The sequence below is a fragment of the Tupaia chinensis genome, unplaced genomic scaffold, assembly GCF_000334495.1.
Source record: "Tupaia chinensis unplaced genomic scaffold, TupChi_1.0 Scaffold000196_1, whole genome shotgun sequence".
Classification (NCBI taxonomy): domain Eukaryota; kingdom Metazoa; phylum Chordata; class Mammalia; order Scandentia; family Tupaiidae; genus Tupaia; species Tupaia belangeri.
In genome coordinates, this window is record NW_006159671.1 from 3,530,438 (window position 1) to 3,538,146 (window position 7,709).

The 7,709-nt window shown below is 38.8% G+C and overlaps 1 pseudogene; it reads left to right on the plus strand.

Moving 5' to 3' along the window:
* Positions 1-2,115: 2,115 nt before the first annotated feature.
* Positions 2,116-3,466, plus strand: LOC106734716 (zinc finger protein 133-like; annotated as a pseudogene).
* Positions 3,467-7,709: the final 4,243 nt, after the last annotated feature.

A 7,709-nucleotide genomic window follows, 5' to 3' on the forward strand; every position in this document is an offset into this window, starting at 1 on the left:
TGTGAGGAGATTCTTTTTCTCCTTCAATTCTAAATGTCTACAACAATTTCTACAACTTACTTTAAAAAAATCTCATTTCTATGATGTATAGTATTTTGTATTCATCAGTCTCTTTTCTATCTAAATGGTATGTATCCTGCTCTTATAAAATTGAGAAATAACAAATTTTAGCCTTTTCTGTTCCTCATCCTTATCTGAGAAGAGTTTGTCAGGGGTCAGAGAGAAGGATTTTTTAGATAACTTACTAAATAGTCTTTAACAATGAGGAGAAAAAAATAACTACGTTAACTCCTGTTCCTTTGATCATTATATGAATCTACAGTTACTTTTTTCCAGTTCATAAAAGCAAGATAACACTGACATTTTATTCTAGAATAATTTTGCTGAAGTTAAAGAATAGATGGTTCTAAAGGCTGATGAAGAAATTTTCATGCCTGAAAATAAAAACTAGCCAATTAGTGAGATCCATCACAGGGAGACAAGGGAGGTAATGTAAAAGATCAAAATACTAGTTCTTTTTAAAATATATATAAACAATTTTAAACTTGTCTTTAATTTGTTCTCTACTAGGAATTGTCCCACTGCCAGTAAGAATTTTAAAGGACAGAAAAGATCTTTTTTCCTGTGATAACAACAAGAACAAAGTAAAATGAAAAACATATTCTTCTGAGAATAGAGAAGAATGGTCGGTTTGAGAAGCTTGGTGAACTGAATTACAGAAAGAAACAACCCCGCAGAGAGAAGGGTATAGCAGGAGTTGCTGCCATCTGGGAAATTTGTCAGGTTTGGATTCAAAGGCCATGCCATGACCTAGGACAGTCAGGTCGGGTAGGCTGGAAGATAGATTGGAAGAACCTGAATCAACTAGTAAATTTTACCTTCTTTCCTACCTTCTCCTCAAGATTAATACAATAAAACAGTAGATGAAAGCCTGGTAAGTAAAGAGAAATGACCGGCTCTTAGGTCTTCTCCAAATGACTGAATTTCGGGAGACTGTGAAATTGAATCCAGTGATGAAAGAGACATGTCTAACTGAAGTCAGCTCTTCCAGCTAATATGCAGGCATTGAAAATAAGCATAACACAGCAGAGATCAGAATAGGGTGAGGAAATAAGCCTGCTCTTATATAACCCATCAATTTGTACAATTTTGCCAATGCAATGTGAAGAGGAAGCGAACATTTCTTTAACAAATGTTAGGACAAGTGACAATAAAAATTGCAAGTGGACCTGTCTCTATCAGACACTACACACAAACATGAATTAAAGATGAATAGTAGTCTTAAGGTAATAATTAAAATTAGTTAATTTCTAAATGAAAGATGGCAGTCTCTGATCTATGATCTCTTCCTGGAAATGGGACAGACATCTCACAGTGTCCCCTACAGCTTTGGCCTCCTCATCAGTGACAAGCACCAAGAGCTGCACAGGCATAAACTCCATCCTGGGGACTATTCCTGGGCTACTGAACAGAGCAAAGCCTGGGTAAGAGTAAGACCTCATCTTTCTCCAGGAAGTCAGACATGGGACCTGAAAAATGGCTATGGGGCTGAGTACCAGGAGAGAAAAGCCATCCTTGTTATTTCACCCTGTGGCTGTGAACTTCACCAGGAGGAGTGGAGGCTACTGTGCCCTGTTCAGAGGACCCTGAACAGAGATGTGATGCTGGAAAACTACAGAAACCTGGCCTCCTTGGGAATTCCATTTTCCAAACCAACTCCAGCCATTCTGCTGGAACAGGGAGACGAACCCTGGAGAGAGGAGAGACAGGTCCTGTAAAACTCCTGACCAGGAGATCCAGAGTCAGAAATTTAATCATATTCCTCCTCTCTGGGCCGTAGTTAGCAACTATGCCAATGTGCACTATGCAATCTTCACCTTCATGTTAGCCCAAGCTTGTCTGGATAAACTTTCCAAATATCAGATCTCTATCTAGCAGATCAGAAACAGCAGCAGCAGACACCATTCTCTTATCAAGTCTTCTGTAGTAATAAACTGGAAGGTCAAGACGGAGAAGACGGCTCCAAATCCTTTTTTGGGAGAATAAAGGGGTGAGTTACTTCAAGGACCTTCATCAGTCCACCTGAAAGACAGCTAACATTGTAGGGAAGGCCACATGGTGGTACAAATCAATCCGAGCTCAGCTGAGGATGCAAACCCTGTAGAAACACATGAAGTATTAAAGTGGGTTGAAATGTCAGGATTTAAAGTAGTCAGTTGTGACAACTGTGGGCTAGACTATCACCAGAAGTCGGACGTCTTCATGCCTCAGAGGACTCACTAAGGTAGAAAGCCGTATCTTTGCAGGAAGTGTAGTCGAAGCTCCAGCTCTAAGTCAGCTCTCATCACATACAAGAGATCACAAATAGGAGAGAAGCCTTATCCTGGCAAGCTTTCAGCCAGAAGTCAAACCTGGTCACACACAAGATGGCCCGCTCCGGAGAAAAGCCCTTTTCCTATGAGGAGCGTGGAGGAAGCTCTAGCTAGAGGTCAACCCTCACCAGACACCTGAGGACACACGCAGAGGAGAAGCCCTTTGTATGCAGGGAGTGTGGACGAGACTTCAGAAATAAAATCATATCTAACACACCAGAGGACCCACTCATGGGAGAAGCCTCATGTGTGTGGTGAGTGTGGGAGGCTCTTTAGAGATAAATCTACCCACAGCAGACACCTGAGAGTTCATTCAGGGGAGAATCCTCATTTGTGTGGTGAATGTGGCTGGAGTTTTAGTTAGAAATCATACCTCCTTAAGCACAAGAGGACACACTCGGGAGTGAAACCTTCTGTGTGTCGGGAGTGTGGGCAAGGCTTTGGTGATAAAGCAAACCCTACCAAACACCAAAGGACACACTCGGGAGAGAAGCCTCACGTGTGCAGAGAATATATGCTAGACTTTGGACATAAGTCAACAATCATTGCACATCAGAGGACACACTCAGGTGAGAAGCCTTTTGTGAGCTAGGAGTGTGGGCAAGGCTTTAGATAGAAACCACACCCCATCAGTCATCAGAGAACACCCTGGGGAGAAGGCTTATGTTTGCAAAGCCTGTGGGCAAAGCTTTAGCCAGAAAGCAAATCTAGTCAGGCACCAGATGTCCCACTCAAGGGAGAAGCCCTTCATTTGCAGCGTGTGTGGGCGAGGCTTTAGTCAGAAGTCAGCCCTCCTAAGACATCAGAGGACACGTTCAGGGAGAAGCCTTACATATGCAGAGGATGTGAGTGGGGCTTTAGCGATAAGGCAACCACCAGGACACGTCAGAGTAAGCATTCAGGCGAGAAACCATACGTTTGCAGCAAGTGTGCGGAAGGCTTTAGGCTCATGCTGCACCTCAGTAGACACCAGAGGACACACCTGTTGTAGAGAAGATTTATACACAAAGAGTGTAGGCAGGGCTTCAGCAATGTCACACCTCATCACACAAGAGACAACTGAAGAACGAAATCTCAAGTGCACAAAGCATTGACTTTAGGGGTAACCTTTTCCAGAAAACAGGAAAAGCCCAACAGGTACAGAAGGATGGCTCTCAGCTAGAAGCAATCTTACACCTCTCCTTGCTCACACACATTCCATGGTAACCGGCCACGTTTAGACATTTTTGTTGTCACAACCGTTACTGACATCAAGTGGATAGAGGTCAAGGGCAATGCTACACATCCTATAACGACATCTGATAGTAGGACAGCTTCCCAGAACAAAGAACTCTCTGACTTACAAGACTTGAAATCCTTTAATGGGAACTTTGGCATAGGACTCCGTCAGTGAGTTGGCTAGTCATTTTTCTGAGACGGCCCAGCAGCAGAGAGCCCTCCTATCCAGTCATCCTTCCCTCCTCTCTTTCTTCATATTGAGGTCTCATGGCCTTTTCTGCCTTCTTTGAGTCCCTCTTAATTTTCTTTTCTCACATACAGCTTCCCCCATAAACTCTGTCACATCTAAACCTGTCTTGTTTCTCAAACTACACAATTATAAAGGGAGAGGAGTACATTTATAATAAAGCAAGTTGGTGTGCCTCTCCTCAGCAAGGTTAACTAACACCATAATATTCCCTAAAAAGGATGCTGTGACAATGTTTTAAAATCTTCAGCCAGAGGGACCAGCAGATAGCATAATGGTTATGTCGCTGGACTCCTTGCAGTTAACTGTGGTTTGAGTCCCAGATCTGGAGGCTTAAAACTCACTCTGGGTGCATTTGCTAGCATGCTCAAAATCCTGAGAGGAGAATGGAGGAGAAGGGATTGTGGGATGGCTATCTCTCTGAGAGGATAATTTCTTATTTTCTGTCTCTCTGGTGAGTACACATACCCTATAGCAAAAAATCTCCCTGTAAAAAAAAAAGAAAATTTCATCTAGAAAATGTGTAAATTAAAAATGTTATCATGAAGAAACATTAGGCCAATCTAAACTGAGAAATATTCTAAAATAAATATGAAATAAATAAATAAGCCTGCCCATACCCTTCAAAAATATCAAGGATAAGAATGATGAAGACAAGCTGAATAATTGTTCCAGATTAAAGGAGAGTATTATTAAATAAATGTTAATGCATACTGCCCATGGTGTGGTCATGTAATCATGCTCTCAGCCTGAGGATATTTATGGTTAGGTTTGAGGGGTAAAGGAACACAATAAATCCAACTTTTTGAAAATAGCTCAGAAAAATATGGTCTTAAAGTGTTCATAGCAGATGGTGTAATGATTATGTCGCTGGACTCCCATGTAGTTGACTGTGGTTCGAGTCCTGGATCTGGTGGCTTAAAACTCATGCCGGGTGAGTGTGCATGTGCCCAAGATCCCAAGAGGAGAATGGAAGAGAAGGGATTGCCATGGGACCATCTGCCCTGGGGGGTGATTTCTCACTTTCTGTCTCTCTGGTGAGCACACATGTGCTATAGCAAAAGTCTCTAAAAAAAAAAAATTCATAGAAAGCAAAATGCATATATAAATATAACTATTTTTTCTAAGATAAGGGCAAATAGAGAGTGAGAGCAGAAGAAAGAGACAAAGAGAACAATGAATGGAACATACACAAACCATTGGTAAGTCTAGTTAAGCTATATGAAGTGTCTTAGAGTTTTCCTGCAAATTCCCTCTAAGTTTGGTATTTTATATATATTATATATACATAAAATTTAAAAAAAAAAAGAAGAAAGCAGGGGAAAATAAGGAAAGAAAGCTCCTCAGATGTTGAGTTGTTTAGTGACTGGAATAAGCACAGGTAAAATTTTCTTGGAGCTGCAACACAGTTGGATCAATTCAACTCCTGAAGAAAGGATTTAGGAAGTGACCATCATACATTAGTGCTATGAAATATCCATACTTCAGTCTCTAGCATTTCTTTTATGTACATTGTTCTGAATATAATTAAAAATTACTGTGACAAAGAAAGTGCAGCTATAGTCGAAAAAGCATGATAGAAGCAGATCAACAGTGTTAAGGTATTTCAAAAGGAAAAGCAAAACTCCAAGAAAAAACATCAAATATAAATACTAATATTAATATGGAAAAAAATGAAAAGCTATTGGATGATGATGATGGGGATTTTAATATCTTTGTGTTGACTAATATGAATGGTACTCCTTCTGGAAAAAGAAATGTCATACTCTGTAAAATTATATGTGATTCAATGTAATATAAACAAGATTATGATAATAATAAAAAGTTTAAGAAATGTAAAAAAATAATTTTAAAAGAAAGGAAAAAAATTAAAATAAATACTAATATTGAAATATGCAGTGTACAACTTTCTTTCTCCTGGCCTGCAAATGCAACAAAATTAACTGTCATCTTTCCTCCGGTTCTTTCTGAAATAACTTTTATAGAGATTCAAATGAATGATTTAAGTGAACCCAGAAATAATATTAAGAGGAGTCATTGCTTTGAAAGTTACTCATCTCCTCATTCTATAGGATTGGAAAAATGAGTCATTAAACCCTGATCCAGTCAACTATATTATGAAAGGGCACTAAATTTAAAAATTGTTGAATCTAAATAAAAATTGTACAAATTCTTTCAAATCTTCCACTTGCTTTCGAAGCTGATATGCCTTTGTGATTTTTACTTACAAGTGCTTCTTCCCACATTTTAAGTGAGCTATTTCTCTTAAGGCATTTGCTTAAGTAGTTTCTTTCTCCTAAATCAATTAATATAAAAGTAGTATCCACATGCTTTATTACTATTGCTATCCCAGCAATAATTCTTTCTCCATTTCTCCCTCCTTCGGTATTTGGGCATTTTCCCTATCCTTCTCGCTCTAGCTCTATGTGCGTGTTTCTGTTTCCTATGTTCATCCCAACCTTGTTCTCCTATTTTGTGAGTACAATGCAATGTCTTCGTTTTAGTGACTTCAGTTTCAAAGGGGCAATAATCATTAAAAACAAAACACAAAAGGTATACCCATTTTCATTCATCAGTATTCACATATCAAATTAGATGAGAAAACAACTGGCTGGCCAGATAGGATTCACTTAGAACTGGGCTTAGAGTTGGTGAAATGTGCAGGGAACAATTGTTATTTTTTTATGTTCATTGCAGAAAACAGTTCTCAATGAATGTAAGACCAAGAATGAAGTAACTATTGAGTCGTTGGGAAAGCAGTGATGCATTTTTGCATTGAAAACCAAATCATGATTCCAGACAACCAGATATAATTTGTGTCCCCTTTCTAGTATTCTTTAATATCAGAGCCATAATCAATTCTCTGTGGTAGTATAAAGTAATATTTATTAGTTTGGGGTTATCGAAACTTAGCTTTTACCTCCCTTTAGGTAGGCTGTATGAGATTGAGTGATTTCTTGTTTGTTTCCACATTCCCAATAAACTTTTTAAATCTTAAGGGATTGTACTTGTCACATCAAACACACACACACACACACACACACACACACACACACACAACCTATAATTTAATGCAAATTCTTTTAAAATAAATTTTATTTACATTTAATTATTGTACATCTTTACAGCGTCCAACAATTTTTCCCAGAATGAATAAGGTACGTATTAGTCAAGTCAAAGACATTACTACATACATTATCAACAGATAACTTTTCACTTTTGTGTCCATAAAATGTCTTGTTTTTTTTTCTCTCAACCTTTCACTTCTTCCCCTCATTGTCCATCCTCTCTTATCCACCCCTATCTATATTGTCTGTAGTGTCGACAGTAGTACCAGATTCTTATTTCAAAATTTTGTTTTAAAAGGCTGGTGGAACATCTAATGCATGCGTAGTTATTTTTACAAGCTTTACAATAATTTAGTTAGTGTAATCTTGGTCCCATCTAGGATCTTTACTCAAACTTGATGCACACTGCTTTATGAGTTTTAAATTTCAGATTATGCCCAAATTCTAAGAGAGCAGTGTATGAGGGTTAACGTGGAATTGTGTCCATGAATAGCAGACAATACGTTTGTCCACAGTATCGCCTTTGTGGACTTTTCTCTGTGGCCTCTCCTGTACCAAGAGCGGAAGGAACCTGGAGGAGGGCTTTGTGTCCAGCCTTTTGTTCCTCAGAAAAACAGTCTGATAGATTCCCTGTGTATAAAATGTAGGTGGGAAAACAAATCCAGTCAACCTCAAAATGCAAGCTATAATATATTGATACTACAGTGGAATGGTCAGAAGGAAATATTTAGAATGATTAAATCAAACTGCCTTTCTAGACTTAAGAAGTGGATTCAGATACTGATGGAGTCAATGACCTCCTTC